Source organism: Zonotrichia albicollis, chromosome 27 (assembly GCF_047830755.1).
Source record: "Zonotrichia albicollis isolate bZonAlb1 chromosome 27, bZonAlb1.hap1, whole genome shotgun sequence".
NCBI lineage: Eukaryota > Metazoa > Chordata > Aves > Passeriformes > Passerellidae > Zonotrichia > Zonotrichia albicollis.
Genome location: NC_133845.1, coordinates 7663067 through 7683094, shown reverse-complemented (window position 1 = coordinate 7683094; position 20028 = coordinate 7663067). Strand labels below are relative to the sequence as shown.

Here is a 20028-nt window from a genome sequence, read left to right as displayed (position 1 = left end):
TGAGATCATCGAGTCCACCCTGTGACCGATCCCCACCTTGTTACCCAGCCCAGCTGAGTGCCACTTCCAGGCACTCCTTGGACAGCACCAGGAACAGGAACTCCACCAACTCCCTGGGCAGCCCCTTCCAACATCGAATCACCCTTTCTGTGAAGGAATTCCTCCTGATGCCTGACCTAAACCGTCAATGGTGCAGGTTAAGGCTATGTGCTCTCATCCCGTCGTTGTTCCCTGGGGGCAGAGCCCGACCCTCAGCAGGCTCCAGCCCCCTGCCAGGGAGTGGTAGAAAGGGACACGCTGCCCTGCCAGCCCGAGCCGGCATCCTGAGCGCCTTCCTCCGCGTCCCCCTCACGGCCACCCCGACACCGCGCCATCCTGCGGCCCCATCATCCCTCCCTCCATCCACTTATCACCCTCTCCATCTCTTTTTTCCTCCCTCCCTCGGCCGCCGCCTCACGCCCGCCCTTCCCGGCGTCGGGGCGGAGCCGGCGGCAGCAGCAGCGCGCATGGGCCCCGCCGCCCGTCCCTGAGCCCGAGCGGGGGGCGTGTGCCGGACGCGGATCCCCCTTGCCGGGCCCTTGCCGCCCCTTCCCGGCGGCTCCTCCTTACCTGCGGCGGCCGCGGCCATGGCGCTGCGGGCGGCGGGACGGGGCTGCTGAGCGGCGGTCGGGGCGCGGCCCCGCGGCGGCGGAGCGAGGTGAGCGCGGCCAGCAGAAGGGAGGGCTGAGGGGACAGGTCGGCATAGCACCGGCGGTCGCGATAGTGTCGCGACAGCGCCCTGCAGGTCGTGAGGGCGGCGCTGGGGTGGGTGATGGGGCGCGCGCGGCGGCCGCTGCCGCCATGGGCGGGAGAGAAAAAGGACAAAATCCCGAATAAAAGCATTCGTGGATTTGTCGTGGCGGGGTTTTGTTCGTCCCGAGGCTCCCCTTTCCCGCTCCTGGAGCTCCGCCCGTGTCGCCGGGGGTCCCCAGGTGGGCGAATTCTCCTGTGGCCGGGGAACAATCACCGTCAAGGAGGGATAATGGGCATTTCAGCCCATGCGTGCCGTCCCCGCGTGGGGCTCGGCGTGGGGACGCGGCTTTGTGCCGGCTCCATTGTCCTGCTGCCCTTTGTGCGGCTGCTGCGGGCTGGCAGGGCTCGTGTCCTGGCCGGGGACGGTGTGAGCAGCGCCCAACAGGTGCGGCGTGTGCTCGCCGAGGTGGTTTATCCAAATTATCTCGGGGAGCTTCCCGCCTCGTGGCAGCGGGAGGTGAGCGGTGGATGCCGGAGTGAGGTCTGTAGGGACGGATCCATAACACTTCTGGGCTCTGAGTGAGCAATGGCAGCTTGGGAAAAAGGTAAATGAACCTTTGAGATTCGCACGTGTGTACTCACCTATGGTCCTGTTTTTTCTGCAAACCGTGTGTCCCACCGTGTTCTCCCTTGGGAATCTGTCTATTATGGCAAACGGCTGCTCCAGACCTGACAGAGGGCTGCTGGGTTGTTTGAAAGTGAAGGGAACGAGTCAGTTTTTGTTCCTTCTCTGTCCTTTCCACGTGAGATTGTGCAGAAAACAGCACTTTGGACAGAGGCTTGGGCAGCCTCCGTGGGTGCCAAGTCTGTTGTGTTTGTTGGCCCTGGCACTGGGAAGAATGTAATTGAGAGGAACAGGTGGAAAGGCAACAAGGTAGAAGCTTAAAATGTGCCATTTAATTTCAAGAAACAGCTGTAAGTGTGTAATCCAAAGGTGAGCAGACACTCTTCTTTGAAATGAACTGAATGAGTTGGTTTCCAGGACTCTGTTTCAAGTGTTTGAGGTTGGAGCTTCTGCAGCATAGGGACAAATACCCTGCATGTGCTTATTGAGAACATGCCGGTTTTTTCCCACTACACAGATGCCTTCTCTCCTAAAATCAGGTTAGCCTTGAGTGAGCAACTTATTTTGACTGGTAAGTAAAATATTACATATTCTTTGTGATAAAAGAGCAGTAAATAGTTCTTGTGCTTGGACTGGTTTGTTTTCATGAAACTGATCAGAGCCTTACTAGGGTGCGTGCATGTGGAGCTGATGGGTTTGTAGTGTTTGAACACATTGGAGCCAGCTGCAAGAATCAAAATTCTAGTCATTTGAGAGCATATGGTGGTAGAGATAATAAAGTGGGGGGAAATGGGGTCAGTCTGGCAAAATGCAAAACCTGTTACTTAGGGAAACAGAACTGAAAGTGTTACTGTGGTATAAATGCCATGTATAATGTACAGAAGAAATATTAGTCTGTTGCCAGAAGCAAATTATTGGCCAATCTTTCAGCGTGTGGTCTTAATCTGGAGTTTGTTTTTTTGAAGTGGTCGTTTTTTCTTCAGAAACTTGACAAATACATTTGAGGCAAGCCAGCAGAAATATCATCCGGGAACTGCTTTAGTTTTTGGGTTTTGTGTCCAGTCTGTAGCTGGATGTTGCAGTGGTTTTGTATCAATTGCTGCTGCTGGGTTGTGAAATATCACGATCACAGCCCTTAACAATCTGTTTTCTGTAATGCAAAGCGAGGGGAATGATGATCATCATGTTCAGTTTAAGGGGGACGACTGCAGTGGTGACTTACTGCCTGGAGAGAAGATCCCAGAGGGAGTGGAGGAAATCCAACAAAAAAGGGGAATAGTGCTACTTTGGCCGTTTTCCCCCTGGGCTTCTGGTTCTTTTGTGAACTTCTGAAAAGGAAATGTCATTTTGCTGTCTGAGTGCATTGTTTTGCATGAAGTGTCAGACCGCATTATGGGGATGATTCTAGTCAACTTCCCCCATTTCAAAACAAACACGTCAAATACAGTAATATGTTTGTACAAAAGCTCAGTGTGTTTTGCAGGATCCCAATGTCCATATTTCCAAAAATAAATTATGTTTTTCATACTTTATTATGGCTAGAATAGTTTTTGTAGGAGAGAAGAATGGAGGGTTCTCTTTGCCTTTGTGAACTGCACTCCACCAATAAGAGGAACTTGTTGGCATTTTCATGAACTAGGGGATTATTTTCATTCGCATTTCCTCTAAGTATTCTTATCTTTGCAGTAATTCTGATTCCAGTGGCTGTGGCCAAGGCAAGAGCTATTGTCTCTCCTGGTGCCAGGGTAAGGACAGAAAGGGAAGAAGATGTAGGTAGATTTGTAACTTTTGGCTGCAGAACCAGCTTGGTCCCATGGGACTGTGAGCACGGATGGTCTCTGCCAGGTGTGGTGTGCGCAGGCCTGCTCCTCACCTGCAGCACTGTGTACCAGCGAGGCTGCTGAGCCTGCTGCTTGTGTGGCTTTGATGGTGGGCCAGGTAGGTCCAGGCCGAGAAGGATCTGACAGAGCCGTTCTTCCCCACCAGACTCGTGCAGGAACTTGAACTTGAGCACGTTGTGAATCTGTGTTTCCAGGAGTGGAGATGGTTCTGTGTTGCTGTTCGGCTCTGGATATCTGATATTGCAATAAAAGAGAAACAGATCACAGTGTTTATCAACTTTTAAAGTCCATAACAGCTTTCCTTGGAAAAACCAGCCATTTTGATATTTGGGGTGAGGCAGGTCAACAAGTCTGGGCAATCGGAGCATGTGGATTTTCCCAGTCATTTCTATTCTTACGCTAATCTTTTCAGCGGTCTGGCTGAGCGCTGTTGGAGAGGAGGGGTGTGCACATCGAGGACACTAAAGAGAAGCCATTTTTGGTATTTATTGTTATGCAGATTAGGCTTTCCAGCCAACGAGTATTTGGAGAATCGCATAACTCGAGGATGTTAGGAGTAACATCATCGGGTCAGGAGTAATTTAGCAATTTTAACATGGTTTAGCTGAAACTGTTCTTCTTCAATATTAATTTTGAGGAGTTTTGTTTGCTCTGCTTAGGTTTTATTTTTGTAAATCCATGTTGTAGCTGAAAAGTTATCTTTGCTGCTGAAATTAAAATTGGAAAACATCAATTTTCAATTTTTAATTATTGTGATGGGTAAGAAGTGTAGGAAGGTAGCAAAACTGAGTTGCCCATTTGAATTCTTGTTCTGTTTCTCTGTGTGCCTTGCTGTGTTTCTCCCACACTGTCTGCGAGCCCTCAATTCCTGCAGTGCAAAAGATTTAAGTTATGTATAGATTGTTGAGTAGTTTGTGCATGTTCCTAGGGAGGTGTGAGTGTCACTAGAAACCAGGTAGAAGATGTAAATCTCACTCACAAGATTTCCTTGTTGTATATTGGCTTTCCAAGATTGCTTTAGAAATATGAGGTACTGGAGAAGTCTGAAGGAGATGCTCCAAGTTAGGATTTTGTTGCACAGAACAGGAAACTGCAGCTCTTTGTGGCCTCTGTCTTGTATAATATCCCCAATAATAGATGGGGTTTCTGCAGTGCAAAGTGCTGGGGCTGTTAAGCACGTTAAGAAGTCTCTGGGTGTTTATTTCAGTGGTGTTTTGTGGTTCTGAGGTCTGTGCTCACTGCAGTAGATCCGCTTATCCATATTTGTGTGTAATGTTCAATTCTTTGGAAGTGTGCAAAATAATTAAAAACTGCCCTTTAAACTATTTAGTAAATTGGATTTGCTTTGCCAGCAGTGGAACAGGAAGTTAATCGTGTTTAAGCTGCTGTTGACTTTTCCAATCTGATTTTCCCTGGGCAGAAACTTTACTACCTAGTTGTTAACTGCACAGTTAATTACCTGCTGATTGGTTAAGCTGATAAACCAATGCTACCAGGTTTACTGTAATCAGGTTGGTAAATGTGCCATGGATGTGCTTCCTCACGCTATTGTCTTGCTTTATGATTAAACCCAGTGCTAACTCTCATCATGCTCACGATTTCAGTGTATTCAGTATTGTCAAGTGATGATTGACACTGAAGTTACCATTCAGAGGATGTTCTTACTCTGTGTTTAAGTTAGGCATATGTACTTCTGGAGTTTATAGTGCCATCTCTTAATAATCTAAGAGAATATGGCTCAGCAGCTTTTAACCCATGGTTTAGAAAATAAAATACATCTCCACTTCTTAAAATAGTTGTTGGAGGCACCTTTATGGTCTTTTAGTCTCATTTCAGTAGCTATGTTGCAACATTTTGATGGTGTCCCCACATGGTACGAGGTCAGTGGTTGAAGCAACAATAGCTGTGCATCTGTTCCTGATCAATGAATCATTCACCCTCTTGGTCATCTCAGTTTTGCTGATGAAGAAGCTGCAATTGCTGCCCCTCCATCCTGTCCCTAATGTACCTGGGGTTTTTGCCTGCCCTCATCTCAGTACTGATGTTTGTGGGTAGAATACATTGATTTTTAGTGTATCCATTATAACTCATTAAGAATCAGAGAGGAACTGGAGTTTCTCCAATTTCCACCATTAATTCATTAAACCAGGACTGCAAGCCCTTTGGAGCCTGGCTTCCTGTGGATTTCAGGGTAAAATTAAATGCTTGAATATCCTTGAGGTTTTCTGTTGGATGGAGAGACACTTGGTGAGCCACGGTTGTGGGCTTAGGTCTTCTGGTCACAGCTCTTCCAATGGGTGAATTGCTTTTAAGATACGTGGATGAAAGGTGGTTTGCTAAAAGCTTTGTCACCTCTTATTGGGAGATTAAGAAAATCAGTTTTCTCAAAAATACCTTTGATGGCAAGGTGTTAGGTTATGTGTGGTTTGAAAATTCTTGCTTCTTACAGAAAGACGTATTTAATTCTCTGTGTATTTTGTTATCTGAGACATTACTGACTAAACACATTTCTATTAAACTATTAAAGTTAAGTTGCTGTGCTTTTTTCCTTCCCTTCATTTCAGTAACAATGTTTCCTGGCATTTGGGCAATGAACTTTCTGGCCTTGATACTCAGGATGCTCAAAGTGTCTGTGAGTTCTCTAGGGAAAAAGAGAAGATGCAGTGCTTGGTGTTTTGAAAACAGCTTGGCTTTTTGGTGCCAACCTAAAACAAAGAAGTTTTCCAAATTTAAATGTTATAATTTTGCCATATTCTTACAGACTTCACTTAGGCATAAGAGTGGTTATTATGAAGAATGTAGCTGGACAACCCCGTTTGTGCACAATTTTAATTGCTGCAAGAGTCTATGAGTGTTTGCTGATATTTACCCTTTTCCTCCTTGTTATGATTCATGAATGTCTTCATTAGATTTCATAATAGCAACCTTGTGCCAGGCCTTTTGTGTTTGTATTTTACAAGAAGCATCTCCAGAGAGTTAGCTCCCGCCTGCTGGGAACAATCAGTCTTTTAACAGGGTGATTTCAGTAGTTTTCAAAATTTATTTTGACTTCAAAAAGACTTATTATCTTGCTTCATAAGGCACCTTGCTGGTTCTTCCCCCCAAATTTACATAGCACCGGATACAATGTGGTGGAATCTTTACAAATTTTATCAACAATTTGCAAATCAACGTTTCATGGCCTATGAATACATTTCAGTAGCTGCTTTCCATAACATGCCCTTATGATTATCATCTTATCCCTTACACTCTGTCTGGGATAGAAATGAAAATTGCTGTTTGGGTATCATGATTTGTTGTTAATGCTTGTATGTGTATTCATAATGTATGGATGATGATACTACTTTTGTACTAAAATATAAAATGTAGGTTTATTGTAAAACTCACAAATGCATGAGCAATAGCTATGAATATTCAGATAAACCAAAAAAAATTCTTTGGCACAATCTGTAAACCAGAGTGTTGCTCCTTCCTCGCTTCTAGGAACCTGCAGAGGTTTAATATGTTCACTGGAGGTTGAATCCCTAAGGAGTACTGGATTTTTATTTCAGCAAAAGTTCTGGTAACTTATTTTTTAAGTGTAAATGAGATTCCATAGTCGTCCTTGTTGCATGATGCACAAGGCAAGCTTCAGACGTAAAGTTCAGTCATTGGTAACTGCTGCAGCTTATTTCATTGAAGAAACAGGAACAAAAGTTTGTTTGTAACCACTCTGGAACTGAGAACAAAGGCTGCGGGGACCTTTGAACCCTTGTGGCTGTGCATCTGAAGGAGGAATTGTTCAGGAATGGGAACAACTGCCAGAAGACCAGGGATTTGCTTTTCCCGACAACTTTCTCCAGCAGTGTTCAATGATTGCATTTAAAGCAAAAAAAAAAAAAACAAAAAGTTGGTTAATTGGAAGACTCCCTTACTTATTCTTCCCACCAAGCTATGATTTGATAATCAAACATGCTGGGATGGTTATTCTTACCTTTTTTTTCACCAAGGAAAGTTTTGAACAAATGAAGTGTGTGTGTTCTCTTTTTTTGGGAGAATTTTAATGATTGATTGCAACCTTAAACATTATGTTCTCTCCCCAGTGTTCTGTGCTAGAGATTCTGGCGTGTGAAGCAATTTGTTTCCTCTGCTTCCTGGTGTTGTTCTGACTTCACAATTATTTTTCATTCACTGGTAGCTGTCTCCTCAAGGAAGAGGGTAGGGAATTATCAGTGTTCTGAAGAAATTGTTACTTCTTTGCAAAATGTGTTGACTGGCACATTGGGTCTCCAGTGGGTTGTCCAGTGTGAAGGTTCTGCTGCAGGCAGCGATTTGTGCCTTATCATTCACCTTCATGGATTTTACAAGGCTTAAGCAGAGGATGGGCTACACTGGATGAACAGATTCTCCAAATTGCTTCGTGCAGAGGGAGAGAAACCCAGTATTGAGGGTTTATTGTTTTTCCTTGAGTAGTGAACATAACACACCAGCTGGAAGAAACAGAGTTGTTCATTTATATTTCTCATCCTAAACATGCAGCTCATAAGTGTGCTCAGGCATGCATGTAATGTGTATGTCTGTCCCTCTTTCCCTTGCTGGAGAAACACTCTGTGCTGCTCTGCAGTTCTTTGGACAGAAGGGAGAACTGGGTTTGCCCCTTAAGAATTGAATTAGGTGCAAAACAAGTGGAGGCATGTAATGAGACCTGGAATCTGGTTGTCTCAGTGCAGTCACCCTTGGAGAGGATGCTTCAGACCAGTTTGCAGCCAGGTGATGTTTGTGGCTGAGTGAGAGCTTTTCTGGGGTGTTCCCTGCTTACCTGGTTCCCAGAAAAACACAGAAGGAATTGGGAAAACTCCAGTTACCAGAAAAAAGAGTTAGCCATCAGGTATGATCTGGCTGACAGATAAGGATTTTAAGCAGTGATTCCTCTTGATGCTAGAGAGGAAAAAAAATTATCAGGGGCCTCCAGTTCTTCACCCCTTTTTCCTTTTCCCTGAGGGATGTACACATGGGGTGGCACTCAGGGTGAGGCTGTTGTAGATCCTTGTCATTTCATCTGCCCTGAATGACAGCAGCTCTCAAATGTCTTGTCTTTGTTCTTAAAGCTGTTGATCTCTTTCTAACCTCTGGCTGCAGTTTCTGTGAAATTGGGCTGGGCTGTGGGGAGATTTGGCTCTGTAAACCTGGTTCCCAGGAGCATGGGAAAACTGTGTGGTGGTTGCCCTTGTCTTTGAAGTTCTTTATGGGGTATGAATTGGTTGTCACTGTGCTCTTGACTTTCTCCCCTGTTAAGATATGCAGCAGCTTGAGCTGCTCAAGTAACCTCTGTTCAGTCACCCATACACAGAACAATTGCCAATTGCATAAGGAAGCCAATACACCCGTGGCTATTCAGTTATGTAGCCATATTGTATTAATTTTAGAAGAATGTAACTGTCTGGAATACAGCTTAGGAACATTCTTAACAGTTTCATGTAGATTGCAGAAAACTTAGTTCTGTGATTGCATCCCTTGCTAGAGGTACTCTTTGCATTTCCTGTTTGGCAAATGCCAGGGTTAACAATTAAACCACAGTTAACATCTATGATTAAAACTGGAAATGAAAACATATAGATTGGTGTTTTAGAAAACTTAATTTGTCAGTTCTTATCTCTAGCAAACGTGTGGAGAAGGGATGCCATATGGCTGCTAAATATAACTCAACTTGCTCCTGAAAGCAGTTGAAGAAGTACAGAAGTTCACAATCTGGTATCTGTGTTGTTAATAAGAATGAGGTGCAGAATTGTAGTGCAGACTAAGGTAATGGGAAGAGAGCCAAAAGCAATCCAGTGCAATGTAAGTATTTCCTGTGCTGGGGGGTGAGGGCTGACCCACAGCATCCTGCAGGCACTGGGCCCTTGCTCAGCAGTGTCTGCAGTGCAGGGGCAGGAGCTGCCCAGTTACAGCAGTTTTCTGCTCACCACCCTTGCACTCCAACAGCTCCTAATCCTTGCTTGCTTTAAATATTTGCACTGCGGCAGCCCCGTGCTGGCATGGTGGAGAACTCAACCTGCTGGAGCTGAGTGAGGTCAGGAATACAGGGCTGTGGTGGCAAGGCTTGAGAGTAGTTATTCACAACTTTTAATTCTGTTTTTAAAAATCTTCCTAATACTAACATTTGTGATTTTTTTGTGTGGGCATACTGCCAAAATACATGTCATCCCATGTTTTAAGGTTACAACTACAGTTGAAATAAGGGAACATTTCTAGTAAGTATTTTCAAATTGTATCTGTGCATGCATTTGAAGGAAGTATAAGTTAGTCATGCACTGTGCAATGGATTATTTCTATGTATTTTTCAGCAGTGGATATTTTTGTGAAATAGTTTGATTGTGAAATACTAATCTATAAAAGAGATTAATAATTTTCTGATGGGAAAACCTGTGAAAAAAGTAGAGCTCCAAAATACTTGAATACTTGTGATTTCCTCCCCCTCCCCCAAAAAAAAAAAATTTAAAAAAATTACCCAGCCTGTCATACAGTTGTTCTCACTCCTCTTTTTGAATGCAAACATCCAAAATAGGTGTTAAACTGATTTAGCAAAGCACTTTAGTATATGTCTAATGTTAATCCAAGGGCTCCTGATAGGATAAAAAGCATTGCTGAACTGAGGCAGAAATATCTGATAGGAAAAGCTTATCCTTGAAAAGAATCAGAAGAGAAAATGTATCAGTTTTATTCCTTCAGGCCTTTAAAATATTTCAAAGGGATGAGTTTCAACTTTCTGATGGGGTTTTGGTGGCTAAAAATGCAGTTATACAAATCACAGCTTGTTGGGGCAGGGAGAATTAATTTATGCACTTGAACATGTGCTCGTCCACTGTTTTCTCTGAAGTTGAATTACAGACAACAAGAATGCACTTTGTTGTTCTTTAATAATAAATAACAGCATAGCAGTTTTGATCTTCAAAGCACTGCTCAGACCTTAATTAATCTTCATAATACTCCTGTGAGAGACTTAAAAATACTGCCTACCCTTTTGGACAAGGAGCTCCTTAGCATGGAGGTGTTGGAGGGTTTGCTCTGGGCCACATTGTCAGGGCCAGCTGGGACGGTTGCTCAGAGATTTTTGGCACCGGGAGCTTTGGCTGCTTCTGGAGGTTGTGTTGCTTTTCTCGTTTATGTGTTAAAATTTCAGAGAAATTTGAATACACAAAAAACTGCAGTTCTTGAAATTATTTTGGATTTCCAACTGAGTGTTAACTTATGCATATGCATGTTGGAATTTCCCTGTTGAATATTCCTGTAGGCAGGAAAGTGCAGAAGGTTTGTGTTAGTGCTGTTGTGTGGGAGCAGGTATGGAAAACTGCACTTCAGAAAGCCTGGGTCGCAACTTTGGTATGACAAGGTAGAAAATAAAAGTATGGAAGTCTTTGAAAGAGTCTGTCATAAATACATAGAAAGTGTCTTTCAGCCTGCCTTCCCTCATTGTCCTAATTATTTGTGTTTAAAAAAGGAGAAGAAGAGGAATTAATGTAGATGTTGATTTTCAAGGTTTTCCCAAGGTAATTGCTGATTGGAGTTCCAGGACAGATTTACACAGTACATTGCCTACATCTGGAGAATAAAATAGGAATGGCAGAATGAACTGAGACTGTTCAACTTACCTGGAGAAAGAGTTCAGAAGGAATTATAATGTAAACTCTTGAAATGTGTGACCAGTGGGATCCAGGCTTGTCACATGTGCATTTTTCTCACAAACAGCGGGAGGGAGTTCATTGAGAGCTGGTTACTGCTGCAGATAAGGAACCCAAAACATGGGCTGGCAGGAGAAATGCAGAGGTGTATCAAAGTGTTCACATCTGTGTTTGCTTCTGACAAAACAGACCCAAGGGCAGAATGTTTAATATTTTGTTCAGTACTGTGTAAACTCAAACTACCTTTTCAGAAACTGGGATGCTTCAAAATCATGAGCAGTCCCTAACTGATGTTTTTGTACTGAGCTCTGTGAATGCTTTGACATTGTAATTTCTGCTGGAGGTTGCACCAATTTGCATGAGGAATGAACGTGGGACTGGCTAGTGAAGCAGAAAGCTGACAACCCATTAAACAGGTCTGAAGGATTCCTCAGCATGAAGAGTAAAGTCAGCAGAATCCTGGAGCCAAACACCAGAAAAGCCTGGTGCACTTACCCGGGTGACCTTGTCATCCTGGAGAAAGCTGGCAGGACGATGCTCCCGCCGCTCCTGGGGTGAAGGTCTTCAGCATCCCCTGCTGAGCCAATTGTGTGCCCCATGGGTTCCCAGGAGAAATCTGTAAAGTGTTTAAATGTCTTTTTAAAATTCATTAGAAATGCAGTGACTTAGGCTGACTCAAGGATCCGTATTGATACTGCATTTTGTTTTGAATGCAAGGTGCAAATAAAATGTCCAAATGGAAAAGCTGTGAGAAGTTTCAAGAGTTCTGAACTATCAAGTCTAATTTCTGTTCTAAATCTGTTGAAATTTTTATTAAAAAAATTCTGAAAATAATGTGTTTTACTCTGTTGGGCTTATGCATGCTGTTCTTCCACATTTTTGATACATCAGAGCATCAAATTGTGATTTAACAGAGGGCAGAATATATCCTCGTTACAGAACTGCAACCCCATAACCCATACAATGCATGAGAGGTAAAATCTTCTCTAGATCTTCCTTCTCTGACTTTGTAATTTCATTTCTGGAGGCTTCTTAGAGGTGCTCAGAGGGATAAATTAAACATCAACAAACAAGTTGGAAAAGAATTTGTGTATTTTAGTTTCCCAGGTACTATGACAATAGGAAGGGTTTTGGTTGCTGAACAATACATGGTTCTGGACCAGCTGTGGCTGATAATGGATAAGTGAAATCCCACGGCATAGCTTTGGGACAGGCAGAGATCTGCCTTTCTGAAGCACACACTGCTGAAATGCTTCTGGTTAAAAATGACTGCAATTATTTAACTTGCCTACCTTTCACAAGTTTTTAAAGCTATTTATGCACATAGCAGTTTCAGTGAGATGACAGTAAGGCCCAGGAGTTGTTTGTTGTACGGTTTTCATGCCTCCTTTAACTAATTTCTGGCCCTAATTGTGTGCATGCACGTGTAGTGCTCCTGCACTCTCGTGTGTGTCTCCTGGGAAAGGTCTTTTCTTCCCTCCCAGCAAGGCATTCCTCGTGCTGCACACCAGAGCCAGCTTCTGGGACTGGTGACACTCATTCCTTTTTAAATTGAAGAAAAATCTCTTTCCTCATTAGCATTGCTGATAGTTTACCTACCCAATAAGGACTTTGAGAAATGAAGATGGAGGTATTTGATGTGTTAATTCATAGGCATGGATAGATGAGTTAAAGTATTTACTTCTAAGCCTTTTAATTCTTGCCTGAAATTTTATTAGCGCATTGCTGTACAAAGTGCTGTATATAAAGGGCTAGACAGTGTATGTAGATTTGAAAGTTTTTGCTGTTATATTTAATTTTCCTAAATAAATTAATCGCCAACTTGTTCTTTCCCCAAATGCTGCATTTTCTAAATCAGACTAATCTGTGTGGCATTCAGATCCATCCTGCAGGCCTTGTAAAACTCAGGGTAGCGCTCTCTGGATTTCCTCAAGTTGGTTCAGCAGCTCTTGAGCTCAGCAAGTCCAACAGACCAGAAGCTCCAAAGAACTTGGGTTGTTCTTGTCACTTTACACAGAAATAGTCTTTGTTTCCAGTGGGAGTAGTGTGAGGGTTCAGTGAGTGTGTGTCCTGGTTTAGGGCAAATTTGGTGGAGAATTTCCAAAGGGAGGCCCCTCCAGAAAGCAAACCCCCACAGCCCCTCCCCGCAGCTGGTTTGGGAAGGATTCTTTGGAGAGAAGTGGAAAGAACCTGTTTATTGAACAGGCACAGCACCCCCAGCACACAAAATGAAAAATACCAGATGACAGCACTCTGAAAAAGATGACAAATTCAGAAAGTCTCTCTGGGGTGGTCGCTCTGTTCTCAGTCCCTCCGGCGCTGGGGCAGCTGCTGCAGCCACAAGGTGCAAACTCTTGGTGTTCCCAGGTCCCAGTCCAGAGCAGGTTCAGGATGGTCAAAAAAAGGAAACAGCCCAGGAAGAAATTTGGACTGTTTAGCTAAACTAACTAATGAGCAGGAGCAAATGCAAGCAGAAGCAAGAGCGAGAGAGAGAGCAAAGCGAAAAGCAGAAGCAGAAAAAGCAAAAGCTGCACTAGCTAGTGTCTCTGTGTCCTACCAGGCTGATAGGAAAACCCAAACAGAACTTTCACTCTTCAGAGACAATCTTAAATGCACAGAACATAATATCCAGCATAAACAGAGCACATGAATGGGGATACAAGCATTATGATGTCACCCTAGGACAGCGTGGTCTTAGCTCTGCTCGCATCAGTGGCGCTGGTTCTTTGTGGAGTAAATTGGTACCTGAGCACTGAAATCCTGCCCTGTATTTGCCTGATCTTTGAAAGGATTAATGCACGGACAGTGCGTGGATTTTCTTGTGCAACTGCTTGTTCCTGCTTGTGGGGAAATCCAGAGGATTGAGAGAATGGTTTTTGAGAGCTGATTTGTGAAGGTTGTTTGCTGACTGACATATGGTGTGGCATACGGTGCTATTTACCACCTCAGAGTCTGAACTTAGAGGGAAATGATTTTCTTTTTTAAACATTTAACTCTATTAAATACTTGTAGACATCTTCCAACATTGCCCTGGCCAAGTCAATTTACACCTTCCTTTTATTCAGCTTGTCCCATCTGTTTGTGACTGTTTTCTTCCTTGTTTTTATTCTATAAATAGATTTTAGAGTTTCAAGGGCTGAGGGTCTCAGTAGCATCAAGCACTTGTAAATCTCGTAGCTTTTTACCTGTAGCCTCCAAGGTCTCAGACCTTGCTATGATGTGGAAATGGAAGCCAGGCCAATTACTGGACTGTAAAAAATGCTTATACAGCCTGGTGTAACATCTTCTTTCCAAGTCATCCTGCTTCTCCCCCGGAGTAGCAAACTTTTGAAAAGGTGTTAGTGAAGAAATGATATCAAGAGGTTCCATTTTTTTGTTAAAAATCTGGTTTGTAGAGAAAGAAGAAAAAAGTAATAGGGGACAAAATTATTATCTTAAAACTTGGGAAATGGAGCTTTGAGATGATGGAGTTTCTGGAAGAGTACATCAGTCCTTTTTGCCCTGGTGGGAGATATTGAAATAAAAAGGCATCAAGGGGAGAAAAATGCTCTCGGCTTTTCAGGGCCAGCTTTTGATACCATGGAAGTTGCTGGTAGGTTTGCTTTCTTTCAGCTGGGCCTGTGCAGGTATTGAGTGAAGATACTAAAGATGTTTATTTGCTTTTGTCTTATTGCTTTTTCAACAAATACTTAAAGTTTTTTTATATGCAGAACCGCATATCTTAAGAACATGAACAAAAGTGAAACAAATTCTCAAGTGTAGATTTACACAGAAGAGACATGAAAAGAGGACCTGAAATATACAGGGAGATGTAGAATGGTTTGTGTTTTTCTGAGCTTGTTTCCATCTCTCTGGCTTATATTAGTGTCATTTCTCTAGCAGAGGCTGCAATTTTACAGAAAGAGAAATTAGGAATGTATACAAACACTTTGAGAACGTTTCCTCTGCTCCACTTCTACTTTCGGCTCCCGGAGTCTCACTGTGAACATTCTGATTGAAGTGTGGGTCTACATCCTCATAGAACAGTGTCAGGATCTGTGCCACTTCCCTCGGAGCAATCAGTCACCTTGTGAACATTCCTGCAGAGAGAAAGCAATAAAAGTTTCTCCTCCCCCATTCCTCACCTATACAACTCTGCCTGTTTCTTTTCCTTTTTTTCCTGGAGTCATAAGGAAATGGCGGTCAAAGCTCTAAGCAATAAACCTGTAGAGACTACTACAGCTGCTGCTTAAATATTAAGGTGGTTGAAAGTTTTGAAGTAAAGGTCCAGCCTCCATCAGCTTCCTGTGTTTCCACTCTATCCCAGCTATACATATAGAGAATCTCATTCCAGGATGCAAAATGTTGGTATTTGAAATATTTTCAATGTAAATGGTAAGCAGCATGTAAAGGAAAGGGGTTTTTACTTAGATTATTAAGTTCTTTGTGGTGTGAGGCTCTTTCACACAACAGAAAAAAGTATTCTCTACTTATTGGAAGCTTTGCAAAGATTAAGAAATTCTAAACAGAAAAATCTGTGTGGATTTGTCATTTAGAAGTTTGTTTCTTCAAGCCAGTGTTTATAAGATGCAGAAGAGATTAAGGATGTCAGAACTGTACAGTAAGGAGGAGGCAATGTAGGTATCTAGTCTGATGCTTAAAATACAGAAGACAACGTTTGGAGGCCTTCTTAAGCAGATAACACATCCTTGTGAAAGCGTTTAAATGGGAGCTGGTTTTGCTTACAGAGGCCATACATTTAAATAAGCTTAAAATGTAAACACAACTGCATGCCTTCATGGAGACATAAAGCAGCACGCCTTACATGTTCCCCTTCTCTCCCAGTGGGACTTTGTGCTGGCCTAAGTTTGCCAAATGACACCTGTTGTTGGTAATTAGGGAGATTGTCAGTGCTTTGAGGTAACTGTGTGTTACCTGCATACTGAAAGTTATGTGCTTAAAAACCTGGTGCCATAGGAAATCAGCTGATTGTGGTATCAAAGAGTTCTCTGCCTGAAGGAATATTGGAAGTGTCATCAGTCTGGTAGTCTGCTCCTTGTCCTGTCTGTAGATGTTCTCTGCAGGATCCTGGAATTCAGCGGAGGTGGAAAAGGACACACCAAATGGAAGAGATCTTGTGCTCACAGCTCGGCCATTCCAAAAAGAGGGAGAATCCGCCTGCCAGTGGCCGCAGGGGCCTGGATCTCAGTGCTGCTGGTGTTGAAGGAATGGCTTTTGGTGTGAATGCCACGGGGACCCTGCTGCCCCTCAGCTGGGAGTTCTGCCCCACAGCAAGGAGATCATTACAACATCCGGGTGTGCCAGTGCCCAAAGCCCCGGCTTTCTGTAGGCAGTGTATGTCCATGAGGAGGGGATTTCATCAAGGCTCCAGCTGCCTCCAAGCCAATGGACAAGCCAATTCAAGGTGTCAGCAGGAAAGAAATGTGTTTGAGGTTCAGCAGACCCAGCTCCATTGGTACCTTCTTGCAAAGCCAGTTTCCTGGAGTTTCAGTTCTGACTCCATAGTGTTCCTCAGCCCTGGGGCACAGCTGTGACCCAGCTGGGTGCTGCAGCCCTGGGCCTCTGTCCCTGCCTTTCCTTCACTGCTGTTACATTTTTCAGGATGTATCAGATTCTGTGTGTTTTGCTAAAGTGTGGCGGAGGTGTCTCATTCGCTTCCCTCGAGATATTTTTTTGTAAAACTGCAGATTGTGCTGCTTTGCTTCAGTAGAACCTGAAGGCTGAATTTGAACATTTTCCTAAGGTTCTGAAAAGAAACCTTTTTGAAGGTTAAAAAAAAGGGTTGTCAAATAAATTTAATGTTATTTTTAATTTCAAATAATTTATTTCTTTAGCCATGTTATTAGAATATTTTTAGGTTGCGCTTTTTTTCTCGTCCTAGTGTAAAAAGAGGAGATTAAATGGCCATGTTTTGGAAGTGGGGATGAATCTCTCTGAAGTGGCATTAATAAACCTTTCCTCAGCCTTGATGTCCGTCCTTTGGAGGAAATGTTGACAGAGCAGTAATGTTTGTGTGTCCTTTGATGTGTGGGGCTTTGACATCTCCTCAAACTCACTGTTGCTGTAAATAGCCCCAAATATTACTTTGAAGCAAGAGGAGCAGGAAAAGCGAATGGCTGACGAGAAAAATTTCCTTAATAACTTCCCATTTAGCCAAAAGATAAACTGGTTTTCATCTGATATTCTTAATTTATAGCAAGACTGACCAATTGAGACCCATGTAAAGTGTTTCTACAACATACTCCACAATCAGCTTCTGAACAAATAAATCACTTGCCTGTGGCTGGGTTGTTTTTTAATCAAGTTCAAATAGAGATTTCTGAAGTGCTTTTATTGAAGCAATTTTATTTTACGATAATTAAAAATATAGGGCTGCTACTTTATATTGCCAGCTTTAGAGGGGCAGGTGTGCAGTGTAGAATTGAGGCAACTGTTTGGGTTTTGCTTTTTAAAAAATTTCTTGTGCAAATATCAGAATCTCTTCTGGTTAACTCTGAGTGGATTTGTGCTGCTGTCCTTTGAAGAGCTGAGCAGTGTGTTTTCATAGGTGATGAAATGGGAGAGTTTTGGGTGCACCAATCCTGCACATGCCCTGCTCAGTTCCAGCCTGGTCTGTACCATGACACCCCTGTGTGTACAATCACTATTTTAAATGCAAAATATGTTAAGGAATTGCTGTTGCTGAGCAGACACCTATCAAGGTGAGTGGCCTTTAAACATGATTTACCTGTTGAGTGTATCTGTCTTCTGAATGTTATCAACAATATTTCTGAATTACAGAATTGTAGGGACAATAGAGGGGGTTGAATCTTTGAATAAGTAATCTTTAACTGTGCTGTTTCTGACAGTTTAAATATTATTGACCAAAAACATATTTATGTTTGTTCAGCACGAATGTTCTCCTCTGTAAGAGTCACCATCTGTCTCATTTCTTCTGCATCTGTGGTAGTTTTTGTTTTTTCTTTAACTCTGGGTAGACTTTTTTTTAGAATTTATATTAGGTGATTAGTAGTTGTGGTTTGTTGCAGGTATTTTTCTTTTAACAAAGAAAAGAAAACTTACAAATTTATTACTTAATATAATTTTTAACTCTTTCCCCCAGTGGTTTGATACTCCCCCACTGTTTGGTTATGGTGTTAAGCCATGAGCCATTAGGTTACTTCAGCTGCAGGGAGTGATCTTGCTGTTCCCCCATGCTGGCACTCCTTAACCCAGCTCTGCCGGAGCTCTCTGGGTTAGCAGTGCCCCAGACCATGGTGAGAAGTGCAGGAAATAAGTTCCAGCTCCTTCTGTCATGTTGGGCCAGCAGCAGCAGCATTGAGTTTGGTATTAACTTTAACTTCTTTGTCTCTTTCCTGCAGTTATGCTCCTGCTGACTTCAAATGGGTTTGAAATTGTTCAGCATTTAGGAAGAAACAGCAGCATCTGGTAAAACCAACACTCACAGTGTAGTGGTTCCAAGGTCTCCCAAGTACTGGAATAGAGGTCAGCATGGGAAAACTTTTTGAGGGAGTTCCAGTCACTGAAGTCTTGGAAAAAACCACTCCCAAGTGTAAATGGAGATGTGTTAGGACCAGAAAATCTTTGGCATGGCAAGCAAGATACTGCAAATAGTGTTGTTTATCAATTTATTTATCTATTTAATCTCCCCCCAGGGGATTTCATAGTTACCTGCCTTTTGGAGATCATTTTTAAAAGGATTTTTTCACTTTTCATGGCTGTTGATGATCATTGTTGTTTCTTTGTAGAATTGTTAAAGCACCACTTTTCAAAGAATCACAGAATATTCTGAATTGGAAGGCACCCACTCAAATTATGAAGTGTAGCTTGAAGTGAATGGTCCATACAGGGATTGAAACCACAACCTTGGCATTACTAATTCTGCCCACTGCTTTTAAATGTCTTTTTCTCCTTTGAGAAGAAAGCATTCATTATATGCCTTGTGATGTGAGTTTTGCAGAACTTAGTGGAATGAACATGACACAGCTTGAAATAATACAGTGGAAAAAAATCCCTGGCTCAAGGTAGCTTTAAAAGCAAATTAATTTTCTGTGCCTCTGACTGATTTTATTGTGGTGCTTTGGTGTTTTTTCCCCTTCTTGTTACTCCCTTAAAAGCTTCAAGGAGCTACCAGATAACTTGTGGCCTTAGAAAAGCACAGTGCCATCAGGTATAGCTGAAATTTCCTAAGTTAAGATCTTGTCAGCTTTAAACAGAGAGGAGGATCAGGCAGGTGTCAGCAGTGACAGTTCCAGTCATTGTTTCATGGCTCCTGTGTAAGCCAGGAGGATGTGTTGTAGAATATTATTTAGGATGATGAACCCCAGTCAAAGAAGGATATTTTTAATTCACTGTCTGAAGGAGTAATTTTGTGGCTGTCAGGATGTTTCAGCCAACATGAACCACACCTGAAACCAACTTGTTTTTCTATTGTTGAGCTGTTGGTGATTCACTTACATTTTGTGACAGGTTAGTTGCAGCTTTCATTAATGAGTGTTTTGAATCATTTAATCAAGTTCTTTCTTATAATTCATACATTCAAAAACTTTTAAAATGCATGGAGGGGATAGGGAAGAATGTTTTTGACAGCATTTCAGAAAAAATAAAATCACTGTCATTGAAATTTTGCATTCAAGACCAACAGGACTTTAGGGCTGTATCTTCCTCACATGGTTTTATTTAAAGACTTTTTATAGTTTCTTTTCTTTGCTAATAAACCAGTTTGTGTCCAAGTTAAATAATTTGACCATCTAGTTTTTAAAAGTGCATTTTAAAAAATCCTTTGCCTGGTTTATTTGCAGCAGAAGAGAATCTGGCCAGCCCAACCTGTGCTCCAGGCTCAGCCCTTTCCAGCTCTGGGGATGAGCTATGCTGACTTCATGGGAAAGGGAAAGCTTTCAAGTGAGTGGGTTTTGCTCAGCACCCTTTACAAGCCTTCACACTTCTGGAGATGCAGAAAGCCAAACATTTCAGCAACAATTTGCTTCGTTCCCACTCCTCATGGAAGTTGCAGATGCACTGGATTTACGAGGTGCTCCAACACTGCTGAACCATCAGTGCAGCCCCATGGGCTCAGGGGAGGGCACAGATTTAACTTGAAGCATATGCTGAGCTTGAAATGGGATGTAAACCAGGATATTATTGCATTTTGTCAATTATACCATTGCTCTGC

At 42.7% G+C, this 20028-nt stretch overlaps 1 protein-coding gene across 3 annotated transcripts in view; it reads left to right on the top strand.

Annotated features, from left to right (window-relative positions):
• The first annotated feature begins 462 nt into the window (after nt 1-462).
• The window catches only part of ARHGAP32 (Rho GTPase activating protein 32), a 242761-nt gene continuing 223195 nt past the window's right edge, over nt 463-20028 (top strand). For all 3 annotated transcript variants that reach the window (XM_074559579.1, XM_074559580.1, XM_074559581.1), the window contains exon 1: nt 463-697. The gene's annotated coding sequence lies outside the window, so the exon portion shown is untranslated. The remainder of the gene's footprint in view (nt 698-20028) is intronic.